This window comes from Heterocephalus glaber, unplaced genomic scaffold (genome assembly GCF_053883595.1).
Source record: "Heterocephalus glaber isolate CG9 unplaced genomic scaffold, H.glaber_assembly_v1.0 deba00001662, whole genome shotgun sequence".
Classification (NCBI taxonomy): Eukaryota; Metazoa; Chordata; class Mammalia; order Rodentia; family Bathyergidae; genus Heterocephalus; species Heterocephalus glaber.
In genome coordinates, this window is record NW_028258403.1 from 8,441,690 (window position 1) to 8,456,907 (window position 15,218).

Here is a 15,218-nt window from a genome sequence, read left to right on the forward strand (position 1 = left end):
TACTGGAGGAGATTCCTAGAGATTCATGGAGATACCATTGAAAAAGTAGTATTTGGTGTCTCTGAGCTTGAAGAGGCAACTTACCAAAAGCTGCTACCTCTATACTTCCCAAGGTCATTAAAGGAGGAGAGTCTATTGTTGTCATACCTACCTGCAGACATTGGAAATGCCGAAGGGGAGCCTGTGGTGCCTGAATGACAGTTCAGAATAAGCGAAAAACCCAGTACTCCAGAGGAAACCAAGAAGAAGAGGATGAAGGCTTGAGAGATGATCTGTCTTTCATTGGCTCTCATGCCTTTGCTCAAATGGAAGGAGATACTGATAAGCAAAGAAAACTAATCCTTCAGGGACAATTATCGGAGGCAGCCCTGCAGAAGCAGCATCAAAGACATTATAATCGGTGGTTATGTCAAGCAAGATCTGAAGCTCTGTCTGATATTTCATCTCTGAAAGCTTTATACCAAACAGGTGTGGATAACTGTGGCCTCACAGTGATGGTAGTAGTTGGAAGAAACATTCCTGTCACACTGATAGATATGGATAAGGCTCTCTTACATTTTATCCATGTAATGGATCACACTGATTTGAAGGAATATGTATTAGTGTATTTTCACACACTGACCAGCGAATACAATCATCTGGACTCTGACTTCCTGAAGAAACTCTATGATGTTGTTGATATCAAGTACAAGAGGAATTTGAAAGTTGTTTATTTTGTTCATCCAACATTTCATTCAAAGATATTGACATGGTTTTTCACCACCTTTTCTGTCTCAGGACTGAAGGACAAAATTCACCACGTGGACAGTCTGCACCAGCTGTTTTCTGCCATATCACCAGAGCAGATCGACTTTCCTCCTTTTGTCCTTGAATATGATGCCAGGGAAAATGGGCCTTACAATACATCTTATGCTCCATCACCAGATTTGTGACCTACCATCTTCCAGCGCTTCTTGGTTCCAAGGATGCCACTTCAGCCATGAATCACTGCCTATTGAAGTGATGTTCATTTTTGCTGTACATATCCAGACAGCCTTTTGTCCCCACCTCTCTGATATTTTTTTATTGACTATGTATTTTCTGGCACATAAGCAATCTAAAACTGGTAGGCCATTCTGAACTGTACATTTTAAATTTGTATATTTGCATCAAATGGAACGTTCATTTGTAGAATGTTGTTAATAGAAATCAGGGGGCAACTTCTGAGTATCTTTAGTTTCCTGAAGGACCCTAGCTTCTCCATCACACAAGTCACCAACACTGTTCACTTCATTTCCTAAACATTGCATGATCCCTTTGTATATTTAAATGTTTCTTGAAACATATAGAACCAATGGATGCTGAAAAACAAAACAAAATATATTCTCTGCTTAGTCAATAAGATTCCACCGACCCCCTCAAACTAAGCCATATTTCATCTGATTAGATTTGAGATAAAGGAGTAGGCAATCTGGGTTAAAAATCAGAGAGATAAAAAAGATCTTATTTAATATGTCAGAGAGTGGAGTTAACAGATTCTAAAGTGGTACCCATGATCTCCAGCTGTGGTATTCTGAGCTTTGTGTAACTCTTTCTCCTTGAGTATAAGGATCTAAGACTTTCTTCCGAGAGCAGAGTATGTTAAAGGTGATGAGATGTTATATCTAACATTATATTATACAATGTTTACATGCTGGTTTCAAAGATGTGAACAGGCATGTTTGGAGTCCAACTCACCAATTCTGTGATCTCTTGCTTTAGTAAACTTGGAATGTGGTGAAAGAATCTATTCACAGGTGATTCTAATTAACTTGATTGGAAAACAATAATGTATATATTTTCATAACACACATTGAACAGTGTGTGGAAGAATATGACCTGAAATTTACTGTAAATCATATGACAATAACAGCAATCACTGCCGCTATGGACTATGTAAAAAGTAATTGAAAATGAACATAACTTAGGAAAACTTCATTAACTTTTTCACTTCCTACTCCTTTCTCATTTGCTTATCTACTTACTTTTGTTCTGAAGTTACTTTGATATCCATGACGACGTTCATCTTTTTGTATCATAACCCAAACCCTTGGTGCTTTAAAGACATGAGGGTTCTTTGGAACTGTTCAATCATGAGCCAAAGTCGGAACAAGTAGATGAGGTTTTTTGCTTCCTTCTCTGTTTTTTGGCTTCCTTTTCTCCTTGGTGGCTGAAACTTGGGAACTGATAGTTTCATCTTGTACCCTGATATAATTCAGTTCTTTAGTCATATTTATTATTCAAAAGCTGCTTTTGGGACTTCTCATTTCTAATTGATGTTAGTTTTTTTCACAAATACATTAGTTAAAAAATATTGAATGTAGTTTGTTATTAATAATGAAAATTTTGAGATATTCATACATGACCAAGAAATGAAGGAGGTAATGGTCCATTCTATGGTTGTACAGACTGAATCATAAGAGATTCTTACTTAGAATATGAGACTAGAGCTATCTTCCCCTCATTTACTTAAATCTAAGTCTTTTAGCTAAATAGATGGATTTCTAGCTAGATAAACAAAATTCAATTGTCATAAAATTTACATTTTTGAAGTGTAAAACCCATATTTTTTATATTATGTTTCTGTATAACTTTCAGCAGTATTTAATTTTAAAACATGTTTATCACCCAAAAAGGAAATTCCATACCTACAAGCACCCACTCTCCATCTCACTTCCCCATCTGCAGTCCACCACTGATATACTTACTGCCGCCATGTGTTTACTTACTCTGGAAATTTCATATGAATTGATCATGCAATATACAGTTTGTTGTGACTAACTTATTTTACCTAATGTGTTAAAGGTTTATAGATTTTGTAGTGTCTATTGGTACCTCATTCCTTTTTATAATGGACAATAATATTGCACAGCTATACCACAATTTGTTTGGTCATTTATTAATTGATGACTGTTTTAATGTTACTATTATTCAACATTAATGAAAGATGTCACTATAAACTGTCTTGTGCAAGATTTTGTACTGGCATGTTTCCATTTTGGTTGAGTCTTTACCTAGCAGTAGAATTAATTGATTATGTAGTAATTGTATTAGTCAGTTTCCCATCACTATGACATAATACCTGAGAAAATCATTTTAAAAGAGGAAAAGTTCATTTGGGTTCATGGTTTCAGAAGGTTCAGTCCGTAGTCTCCTGGATCCATTGCTTCTGGGCCTGTAGTAAGACCAGTTATGTTAGGGAGGACATGCCTCTTCCAACTAGGATCCACTTCTTAAAATTACCACCACCTCCCCCTAGGCCAATAAGTTATATGAATGAATTAATCCATTGAGGCACAGATATCACAAAACCATCACTTCTCAAAGGTACTACCTCTGAAGATTGTTGCTCTGAGGAACAAGGCTTCCATACATGAGCTTTTGGGGGGGCATTTTACATCCAAATCATAATATCAACTCTATGTCTAACATTCATATAAGACTGTACTGAAGATTTCAATTACTCCATGTTCTTGTCAATATCAATTATGGACTGATTTTTAATTTTAGCCATTTTAATGTGTGAAATTTGTACCTTATGGTAGTCTCATAATTATAGTCTACTTCTGTAACCTTATTGAAGATGAATACTATTTAATTTCTGATTTGAGTAATTTGAGTCTACCAAGTTTCTTCATTTTTTAATTCTCTAATTTATATACATTCTAATCTTTGCTATTACATTCATTTCCTTTGCATTCAGTTTTCTGTATAGAAATTTTTTTATAATTTCTTAATGTGAAAAGTTAATTAGGTGTCTTCATTTTTAGTTTTGGGCATTCATAAATATAAATTCCTTTCTAAATACTAATAATGTATTCCTTATATTTTGACATGTTGTTATTCAACATTATACACTTCAAAAAATTTCTGATTTTTCCTTTTGACCTATTTTTTAAAACAGTGGAAATTTGACTATATTTCTTAATTTCTGGATATTTGTAAAATTCTCAAATTTGCTTCTAATTTTATTTCATTTTATAACAAACCTTTTATTTCTACCACTGAACTTGTGTTATAGTATTTGAAGTTCATTCAAACTAACTTTTTAGTTATATTTGTTATATTTTCAATTGAGAAGAATGAGTTTTTCTCCATTTTTAGGTATTATTTGCATGCCAATTTCATGTTCTCAGTTTATATTAATTTTAAATCTATGTCCTCACCAATTTTACCTCTAGTTCTTCTATCCACTACTAAAGTTTGGGCTCCTGATTCTTTCAACCATCATTGTTGAATTTTCCATTTATTCTTTAATTCATGCTAGATTTGCTTTATGTAGTTTATTTAACTTTCATTGTTTAGTTGATCAATGCTTATCTCTTTGTGTTACTATAATAAAATACTTATATTGGGTAATTTATAAAGACCACATATTATTATGTTTTTAAAGCCTAAGATTTCTAATGAATTTCTATTTCAGAAATCATACTTTTCAACTAAATCTTTTGGTCCAATTTTATTAATTTTGTCTCGACTTATTCTACTCTTGTGGTGAGGCATTGTTCTCATATTTTCATTTGATTCTTCAGATATGGATTTCCTTTTTATTTTTTATCACACTTATTATAGCAGATACTAGATATCTGATATGTCCAGCATCTGATTTTCAAGGATAGTTTTCTTGACTGCTTTCTTTATTGTCTAGGATAATTACTTTTTGTTTCTTGGCATATATAATTTGTGTGTATATGTTTATGTGAAAATGTGCATGTGTATAAAAATGACTGTTTACAATAATCTAATATGGAAATTTTAGAAGACAGATTCCTGTGTCCCCTTAGGTTTTGCTGTTGGCACCATTTGTTTTTTAAGTAACTTTCTTAGGCTAATTTTTAAAGATTTTATTTTTTTTCTTGTGTGGCCAGAAAAGTAGCTACTTTAGACACTTTAGTGATCAGATAATATTAGAGAGAGATTTTCTTAAATATTTTGGACCAATATGTCTAAAAAGTTTTATAGCAGGGCTTTTTGTATGTTTATGTTGGTGCATGATTTCATGTAAGAGTTTACCATTATGTTTATTCTTCACTTTCAGTTTATGCAGATCTCAAGGTCATCTAGAGGTAAGAGACTAACAAACTTGTAAGCGTTTCTTAGCATAAATGCATACACATGTGCCCACATAATAAATCAATAATAATGGCTGGACTCCTAATGTATGAAATATTATGGACATTTAAATATGAAAAGAAAATGAAATGCTAAAAACATTCAGGAACAATATATACATATATATGTATATGTTTTCTTCTAAAAGTTTATTTTATTAAAGATAGCTTATGTATATAAATTATTACATTCTTCAATAAAAAGAGAGAGAAAAGTCTCTCTTTGGGAGCAAAGTGGAGAATATAGTACCTTAATTAACATCACATGATAATAGGCATATTTCATATCTCATCTCTATAGACAAGCATAATGTTTTTTTAAATTGTTGATTTTTATGTGGAAGGATTGAGCATGTTCCAGCCAGATCCTGCTACTATAATAAAATACCATAGCCCAGATATCTTAGGGAACAGTTAACTTATTTCTCACATTCTGGTCCCTGAGAAGCTCAAGGTTCAGATTACCATAGATTTTTGTCCTTGTTGAGTACGATTTTTGTAGATTACAAAGAGTTGCCTTTTGCCTGTATTCTTGCATGGGGAAGAGAAAAGGAATAACCATCTCTTTTTATTCTCGTAAGGACTCTAATCCCATCTTGAAGGCACCACCCACATGACCAAATCTAAACCTAAATGCCTCCTAAAGATCCTTTCTCCAAATAATGTCATATTGGTGACTAGGTCTTCAATACAAGAAGGGACAAAGACATTTAGTCTATAATAAAGCATAAAGGACATAGCATCTAGTTTTATAACTGAATACAGGGGATAATTCCTGAACTTGGACAGTTTACAACATATTGAAGGGAAGAGAAATTAATCAGACAAAGAAGTAAATGAAAGATATCAGCTTAGTCACTGAGTTTAGTGTTCCAATGGAGAAATAGAACAATCATGAAACCTAGTACCATATGCAAACCACAATATTAACATAGTTATTTTTATCAAGCCTATATACAGTATTGCAGTTCACTTTTGTTAAGAGCATGCTTTCAAACTGTTACCCAACTCCCTCCAAACCAAACACCTTCTCTTAAATACAAACTTCTTATCTACATGGGAATGTATTCAAAATGAATTATTAAGTACTTTTTAAAATATTAAATGGATAGAGTGCTTGCAGTCTTTTTCAATGTAGATTTGTTAGAATTATTTTTATAACTTTAAAATTGTTTGATTTTTTATTATTGTATTCTCTTCCTATTCTCTGAACAATATCATAAAATACAAAATCACATTGGTATATTAGTTAAGTATATTTCTCCTTTGTTATTTAACATATGCTTTATTGTAGGTCCTCATGGAATCTCAGTTTGTATTTATCTTACAATACCTAAACAAGAGAGAGTTTCTATGAGAACATTTGGAATGCAAACTCTCATCAAAATTCCTCCTTTGTTAATTCCCTTCTGATTCAATGAAAAACATAATCTTTTAAGAGGAGTTGTTTAAAACCTCATAGTTTGGTATAAGAATTTGCTGTAATATAACTCTATATATGTTTTGTTATATAAAATGAAAACAATCCAGGAGTTAATGATACATTTCTGGGTTTTCATCATGAAAATTCATATAATATTTAAGATCTTTATGACAACAGCAGTTTTTTAGCTAGCTACTGAGTCCATGTTTTGATATAATGTTATCTGTAAAATGTAACAGTGCCTCCAAACTCCATTTTAAACATGGAAGAAAATCTGACACGTGCTGTGAAAAAACTTTGATTCACTTTATTCTTGTACGAATTGCCCACAGGCTTTTATTTAATTTGAAATATGGAAAGAGAAGTTTAAGGAACCATGGTGGAACAAAATCATGGTTCACTACTACTTATTAACTGCTCTAAGTGATGAGTGTGAAACTTAATTTGTATTAATCAATGTGAAGTGAAGATAGCACAAATTAATTTGACATGCACATTTTGTGCTTTAAAAATGATGCTGAGAATATTCTGGGCTTGTAGATACAGCACATTCACCACAGAAGTCAAGAGACCAAGTTATGTCCAGCCTGTAGTAACAAAGTCCACATCTTTAAGGGTGAATTTGGTAAAACATCTAATATAGTCCGTTTGGACTTTGTAATAATAAACTGATGAATAAAAACTGACCTCTTACCTCATAAGGGTGAAGTGTGATTCAGTATATCACACCACAGTGGAAAAAGAAGTTACACTTTGTCTAGTAATAGTTCTCAAAGTAAACTAAACCTGAATCTTTTCTCACTACTTCTGAGTCTTTAATGCATGCAAATATATCTCTCACTTCCACAGTTCTGATATTTGCAGTTATAACAATCCTGAGAGAAAAGTTATTTTTCTATAATGAATAGATTATTACATTAGTAATTGACTATGTATGTTGGTTTGTGTTGTACTTGTAAAAATAAGTTCATGTGTCCCGTCTTCAGAGCCTTCAGTGTTTTTAAGTTTCGATTTTGTTACAAAATTTTTCAAGTATTGTATTAATACTTCTGTTTTCCCTTTTGAAAACATAGATTGGGGTAGAAAACAAATTGGGGAGAAAACAGACCCATCTAATATAATTGTTCAGTTAACAACTATTTATGATAATAGTTCCTGAATGTGTATTATATTTTTGACAATATCTTCTTTTGTTCCAGAATGGTGACTTTTTCAGTTAAAGGCACAAAAATTAATATACTATGAAAGGTGATACTTTGACATTATAATTTCAGGCAAAAATACACTCAATAATTTACTTGACAAAACAGTTCTTAAAATCATGAAAAAAAATTGAATTATGTTCCATATTTGGGTGAGCCCACAATGTTTTCCATCTGTATATATGCCAAGTAAATGAGATGGAAATATAACAGATTTTTTAAAATTTGCATTTCTTCTACAAAAACTATTTCCATGTGGTTCAAGGTGCTGTACTGATAGATTGGCTTTTGCTTTCCTTGACTCCTTTAAGTGAAGTTTGAAAATAGAGTAACAATAAACCCCCCAAAGGGTAAAATGTTGGTGAAGAAATGCTACATGAAGACAATTGACTATACAAAAATAACTTTGCTTCATATCTTTCTCATCACTGAAATTGAGTCTTTTTCTTCTTATGATTAATACATATTTATTACATCATTTTTATGTGCTGTGTATATTCATTTTCAATTTTTTTATATAATATCAGGTTTTCTAATCAAGTGATACTTTTATATCTATGAATAGAATATATTTTTTGTATATGAAATATGAATCAACTTTTCATTTAATGCTGGGGTTTCCAGCATTGAATTAAAGTTTTTAAGAAAAGAATGGCGTTCAAGGCATAGTTTATTGGTAGAATACATGCTTAGTGTACATAAAGCCTTGAGTTCAATCTCTAGCACCCCACATCTTAGCAAAAATGAGTGATTTTCCAATAATCATAGTGCAAACAATGATTAATTACTTTTTATCATTATTCATGCTTTGAGTAACAGTCAGAAAGAAACCTTATGAAGAATTTAGAAATACAGGTGCATAGAATTATTGAGCCACATCAATTTTGATTAGTCAGTCAAATGGCAGAATAAAATTTAAACATGTTTTAGGTGATGCTTCAGATCCTCTACCTTTTAAAGCCAATATAGTTAAAAGATACAGAGGAAGCTTTAAACATATTTGTATTCAGTCATCACAGCTTTTTCCTCACACTCACTATGCTAACACCAGTCTTCCCAGTACACCAGCCTTGAGAGAGGATGGTGTCCAAATAGTCACCCTCCTTACCTATAATGGTGGTGAACACGTGGGGAAGCCAATGGGACTCTACCCTCAGGGTCCATAGATGATGAGATACATTAAAGAGACTCTAGTATTTCTTCAGGAGGGTTTTATAACCTCATTAGTATTATGAATAATATTTCCCCAGAGAGTATCAGGAATTTTCTGGTTCTCCAATGTATAATACATCTTTCTGCATAATGAACAATTACTTAGGTCTATTCATTTATTTAATTACTTAGGTCTATTCTATTTATTTATTCATTTATTTATCCCATAAAAATTTGCTCCTTGATAAAAATACTAAAAGATGGATTATGAATCTTTGGTAAGTACGATTGTTTGACTTTCACAACTGGTAAATTACAAAATACTTGGTTAATATATTGATAAAATAATGTCATTAAATGAATGGATATATACATCCCATTATAGTAATGTGAGGTCCATTTAAAAATACCTAACTTACAATGAATATTTCCTTATCCTGGACACAATGTATATGTGTATGATTGTCTAATTTTCTTCTCATAAAAATGTCCCAATAGAAATATTACACCCTTTCTCTGAAGGAGAGAATAGAATCTCGTAGTGATTAAATGTACAAAATCCTTTTGCTGATGCTTTGTGAAGGCAGATGGAGAATTATTGATTTTGTAAAACTCTCATCCAATATATCGCACATACCAAGACTCATATCAGGTATGTAATATTAATTCTGGCAATTATTTATTCAAAATTATTTATTGAGTACTCAGGAAGTACTCTAAATGGTGGGGATGTATAAATAAATGAGATAAAATGACATGATTTATATACAGAATATCCCCCAAAGGACTCATGTGTTCAGAGTCAGGGCTTTTGGAAGGTGATTGGATCATGGGAGTACTGTCATCATCAGTGGATTGATGATGCCCGTGCTGTGGATTTGGGACCTGCTCTTAAGAGGTGGGGAAGTGGCAGTGTAACTGAAGGGAGCATTTCCCTCTCTGGCTCCTCTCTCCTGTCTCTGCTTTCTGGCTTCCATGACCTGAGAAGCTTTCTTCTACCCAAGTCCTTCTACCAGGCCATCTCTTCCTTGGAGGCAGCCAACCAGGAATTACAACCATGAGCTAAAATAAACCTCTTTTTCTAAGTTACGGGTGTCAGGAATTGGGTGTCAGTGAGGAAGAAAGTGACTAAGACACAAAAGTATTCCAGTTTTCAATAAAAAAGAAAATACCAACTCTTAATAGGTGCAGAAAACAACACATAAAGTGAGATAAAGAATGACTGTGTGTAACAAACTAATTTTTAATCATATTCTATTGTTACACCTTTTTTTGCTTTTTTATTTCTATCATGTTGATGTCATCAGGATTTATTTTCTTGATATTTCCATTTTCACATAGTCTAGTTCCATATCCTTTACTCAATTTCACTTATTTTTCTCCTCCAATATAATTTCTGTAACATGACATGCCCATCATCTTCTCCTTTTTCCTTTTTCCTAGTATGTGCTTCCTTTTTATTTAACCTCTTTATATGCAACTTTATACTAAAACTAAGATTGGTTTTCTAGAAAAGAAATATACTTTGCTGACTGAGCTGCTGAATTGTATCATCTCTACCTTGGATCTTTAGCATTCTTGAATCATGTTTGTATTTGTGTTTGATCATCTCTTTCTTTCATGGTTCCATATAGCTACTGAAAAAGATTATTGCTTTTCTCTTAATTCCTACCCTTGCAGCTCAAAATAACTAACTAATCATTATGGACTTCACTATGAAAAGAAACAGTAAATATAATAATAATAAATAATTATGTTAATGAAATCCTCAGCATTAATTTCCATCTCCTTTTTGGTCTTTTTGACTTCATTTCTTCTTTTAATTAAATGTAATTGGAAAGGCATGTGGCTTGAATGACCTTAGTGCCTGAGGCTGTAGAGATTTGCAAGCCAGATACTTCTGTTGTCACTACTGGGTGGAGTTTGTGAGGCTGACCAGAAATTTGTGTCTGCTGGCCAGGGTCCACCTCCCTTGGGCAATGCTGAAGGAAAACAGAATGACCTCTGTTTCTTGGCTGACCCTTTCATAGCACCACCCCTTCTTCAGAGTAGGTACATTTGGTAATTTAAACCTTTGCTAAACTGAATTGTTCCTAAATGTCCAGGCTCATATATTTATAGAACATCACCTTATGTGATATAGAACAATAACTTTATGCATAGGTATTCATCCATATAAGAAATGATTTTATTCCTGTTGGCAGTCTTAGCTGTAGTTTATTTATATTTTTACAGATAGAAAATTTGAAATAATGTTCATACATCAATATTTACTTACTAAATTTCCTGATGGACACAGGATTTCTATCTCTCTTGCAATGACCAACTATTCAATTGTGAAGATTACCTCTTGTATTAAATGTCTGCTCTCAACACAGACTTTTATCTTTTTGTAGCAATCTATCTTTCCTCTTTTAATTCAACTTTTATTTTTTAATGGTATGTATTTGCAGTACATAATGGTCAGATTCCTCTGAGGAGTTGGTGGACGTGAACACATCTCAGTTCTTTTTTACCCTCTCCTTCCCCCTCACTTCCCTCCTCCCCCCATTTCTTGACACCCTTCCCATTTGCTAAAGATCTACCTCCATATTTCTTATATCTACCTTTTATTTTGCTCTTTATTTATATTCTGGGTTTCTCATATAAGAGAAGCCATGAAATACTTAAGCTTTTGTGTCAGAATTATTTCACTGAATATTATGGTTTCAAGGTGCATCCATTTCCCTACAAATGATGCTAGTTTATCCTGTTATAGCAGAGTAGTTCATTGTGTACAAATACCACATTTTCTTTATCCATTAATCTCTTGATGGACATTTAGCTATTATGAGTTGTGCTGATATAACCTTGGGTATGCATGGATCACTGTAACATGTCTTTAGCTCTTTTGAGAAGATACTTAGGAGAAGAATAACTAGGTTGAATGGAATTTCTTGTTTTAGATATTTGAGGACTCTCCCTACTGACTTCCATAATGATTGTATTTGTTTACATTGCCATCAACAATATTGAAATGTTCCTTTTCCTCTGCAGCTTCCCCAGCATTAGTTATTATTAGATTTCCTTATCACGGCCATTCTTTGTAAAGTAAGTTGTATTCTCAGTGTTTTCTTATTTTTTTTTTTGTTTTGTTGATTGATTCATTCAAATATTTATTGAGCAGCTAAGAAATACAAAGGTAATTAAAGCAAGAGATGAGGCATATGCACAACAGAAAGCATTATGTAAGGTTCACTGAATCACAGCAGTCAAAAAAGTAAAGAAAAAAAGATGCTTTGGGAAAAAGATTGCCTCCTCCTTGGAAGAGGGTCTGAGTGGCAAATCAAGAAAGGGGATGATTGAGATTAAAATAGAAGACTTCAGTCTGGATTGTTGATGATACTCAGAATGGACTATTATTTATCTCACCTTTTCCTTTCTCCCCATCTTTGGGCTTAAATTTATCAGTAGTGCCCAGGACTGTTCAATGCGCCTTTTCTATACTTGCTTGCATTTTTGCTTTAATATCTTCTGCAGGACTAGGTCTTTTGGGTGTTTTAGGAGTCTTTTCTTGTTTTTTGAAGGATTCTTGACCTTTTGATCTTGGTGTTGATGGTTTTGAGTCTTTTCAATTCTGGTTTGATTTTTGTGCATTTTTGACTGGAGTATCTCATATCGATTTCTTCACTGGTGCTTTCTCTTCAGCTTCTTAGTCATCAAAATCATCGTCGTCATCATCTTCATCATCGTCGTTGTCATCATCATCATCTTCATCAGCCACTAGTTTTACTTTTTTCTGTGGAAACTTGCTACCACTTCCAGGGGCAGATCGCTTTCCAGATATACTTAAGAGTTTTACATTCTCTTCCACCTCATCATCGGATTCTGCATCTTCCTCCACAGCCACTAAGTGCTGTCCACTAATATGCACAGGCCCTGAACCACACTTCAACCTTAAGCCCAAGGGTAGTGTAATTTCAAAGCCCCCAAGGGAAACCGTTGACTGTACAGACATTTTCAAAGTTGCTAGTGTTACTTTAATTGGACTGCCTTCGTAATTCATTGGCTCTGCTTCCACAATGTGCAATTCATCCTTTGCACCAGCCCCTAAACTGACCGTTCTTAATGACAACTGGTGCTCATTTTCATCATTATCCACCTTAAAGTGATAATCTTTGTCTGCCTTTAGTTCACAACAGAAAAGATAGTTCTGGGGCCTCAGGGGGCTCATGTCCATATCCATCGAATCTTCCATGGAGTGGTGGCACGCACTTAGGTGGGAGAGAACGCGGACGGAAATAAACAGCTACTGCCCCCAGAGAACAGACGCGCAGGAAGGAATCACTCCAGGCTCAGTGTTATTTTAATTTGGATTCCCTGTGGCTCATGGTTTCTAATGTTGAACGTTTTCTTTCACATATTTATAGGCCATTTGTATTTCTTTTGAGATGTCTTCTCTTCAGCTACTTTTGGAATCTGTCATTGTCTTTGGTTCCTATACTAATATCAATTTGCTTAGTGTCTATCCTATTGGTGTGTTTGTCTTTCAAATCTATGCTCTTCCTTCTGAAACACTATAAATACTTCCTTAGATATTTTCATTCTTCTCCACATTTCTTCATATCCCTTTAAAATTGTAATTTATCTTGGGGTAAAATCTACAAAAGTTCTTCAGATTTAGTTTTCTCTTCACCATTTCCCTTTTTTACTTATATCTATTCTTGAGTGTTGCTCTGGTTTTCAGTTAAAGAATTTTAAAACAATGTTTTGTCATTTGAAGCTTTTATTTTGCTTTTGAAAGTTTTAAAATTGAAGAAGTTTCTTTATTTTGTTTCCTTAAACCATGAACTCTTGATTTGGGGAAATATATCTTTACTTCTAAAAATTCTGACATACCTTTAATTATGCTCCCCCTTTCATTTTGTCTGCATCAAAAGAGAGCAGATTAAAAGAAAGATAGCAGATGGAATTTTTGAAATTATTTTTTATGAATCTTAACTTTTTTCAGTTATATTAATCACTAGAATATTTTCCTCATCTTAGGTTTTCAAAAGCTATGATTAAGGAAGGGGCTTCATCTTAGTGGTAGAGCATTTGATCAGAGTACAGGAGGCCCTGGGTTCCATTCTCAGGACCACAAACAAACAAAAAAGCCAACCATTTAAAATCTCTAAATTACTAATTTTATTCAGCTCTACCTACAGTATTTACGTTTAAGTTTTTTCATAGTTTTAATTTCAAAATTCATAATCCTTTAGATTTAATGTTCTTTTTAAAAAAAATTTGTTTATTATTTAGTTTCTTTTAATTTTCATCATTTTTCTAATAGCTATTTTCATTGTAAGTATTCCTCATTTTTGAGTTTCATGTTCTACTTACAATAAACTTTGTAAAATAATTTGGCTTATAGTCATTTTTTTAGTATTTCCACAGCTTATTATTTCATATTCTATGAGTTTTTAAATTCCTGTCTCAAAAAATCGTGCAAGTGGTGAGATGTGTTAGCAAACACCAGAGACTGACCTAAGGCAGGAGATCTCCTAGCTCTTCAGGGACCTGAGCATTGGCCACATGTCAGTGCAGACTGATGCAACTTCTGCTTCAGCCACTAAGAAAGGGATGTTTGTGACTAGCCTCTAAGATATACATTAAAAAAAAGTCTACCCTACATAACTCATACTGGTTTTCTCCATCTCTCTACTCTGCCACCATTGCTTTACTTATTTGTATTTCAGGTTTAGTAAAAATTTATTTTTTACAGTTAGAATTATAATTTTGTAATCCTCTGTCAATTTGATCTGTTCTTTTTTAGTATGTCTTCACTGTAATATTGCTAAGGACATTTAATTGACCATTTCTACAATTTTTTGATTTTCTTAAATGCCAAGTGCATTTAATTAATCTTCTTGTTTATAAAGATTCTTCAGACTTTCTTTTCTTTCATGTGAGTTTTAAATTTTTCCATTTTAATTCTCTTTTATTAGTTTGTTTGCTTTACTTTAATTGCTAGTGCTTTTTTCTTGAATATTTTTTCCTCTGAAATTTTTCTCCCCACCAAAGAATGATGAAAATTCTCAGAATTTCATTCTTCAATTGTTCATCATCATTTTTCATGCTGATTTTGCATTTGGCAGTTTGTTCCATATGTGCAAATTATCTATTAAATATAGATCTTAATATCTAGAGCACCTCAAACTCAATATATAATCCAGATTATTATCCATTAATCTTCAGGATTTATTTTAAAACATATGATTATGTTAAAACTTCCAATTTTTAAACTTTTATTTGTATTGTAGACACTGAGATTATGAATATTCTTCTACAACT

The 15,218-nt window shown here is 32.9% G+C and overlaps 2 pseudogenes; one reads left to right on the top strand and one right to left on the bottom strand.

Moving 5' to 3' along the window:
- The first annotated feature begins 54 nt into the window (after positions 1-54).
- LOC147822336 (ganglioside-induced differentiation-associated protein 2 pseudogene) lies at positions 55-1,024 on the top strand (annotated as a pseudogene).
- An 11,237-nt stretch (positions 1,025-12,261) lies between these two features.
- Positions 12,262-13,218, bottom strand: LOC101709463 (nucleophosmin pseudogene; annotated as a pseudogene).
- Between the last annotated feature and the right edge of the window lie 2,000 nt (positions 13,219-15,218).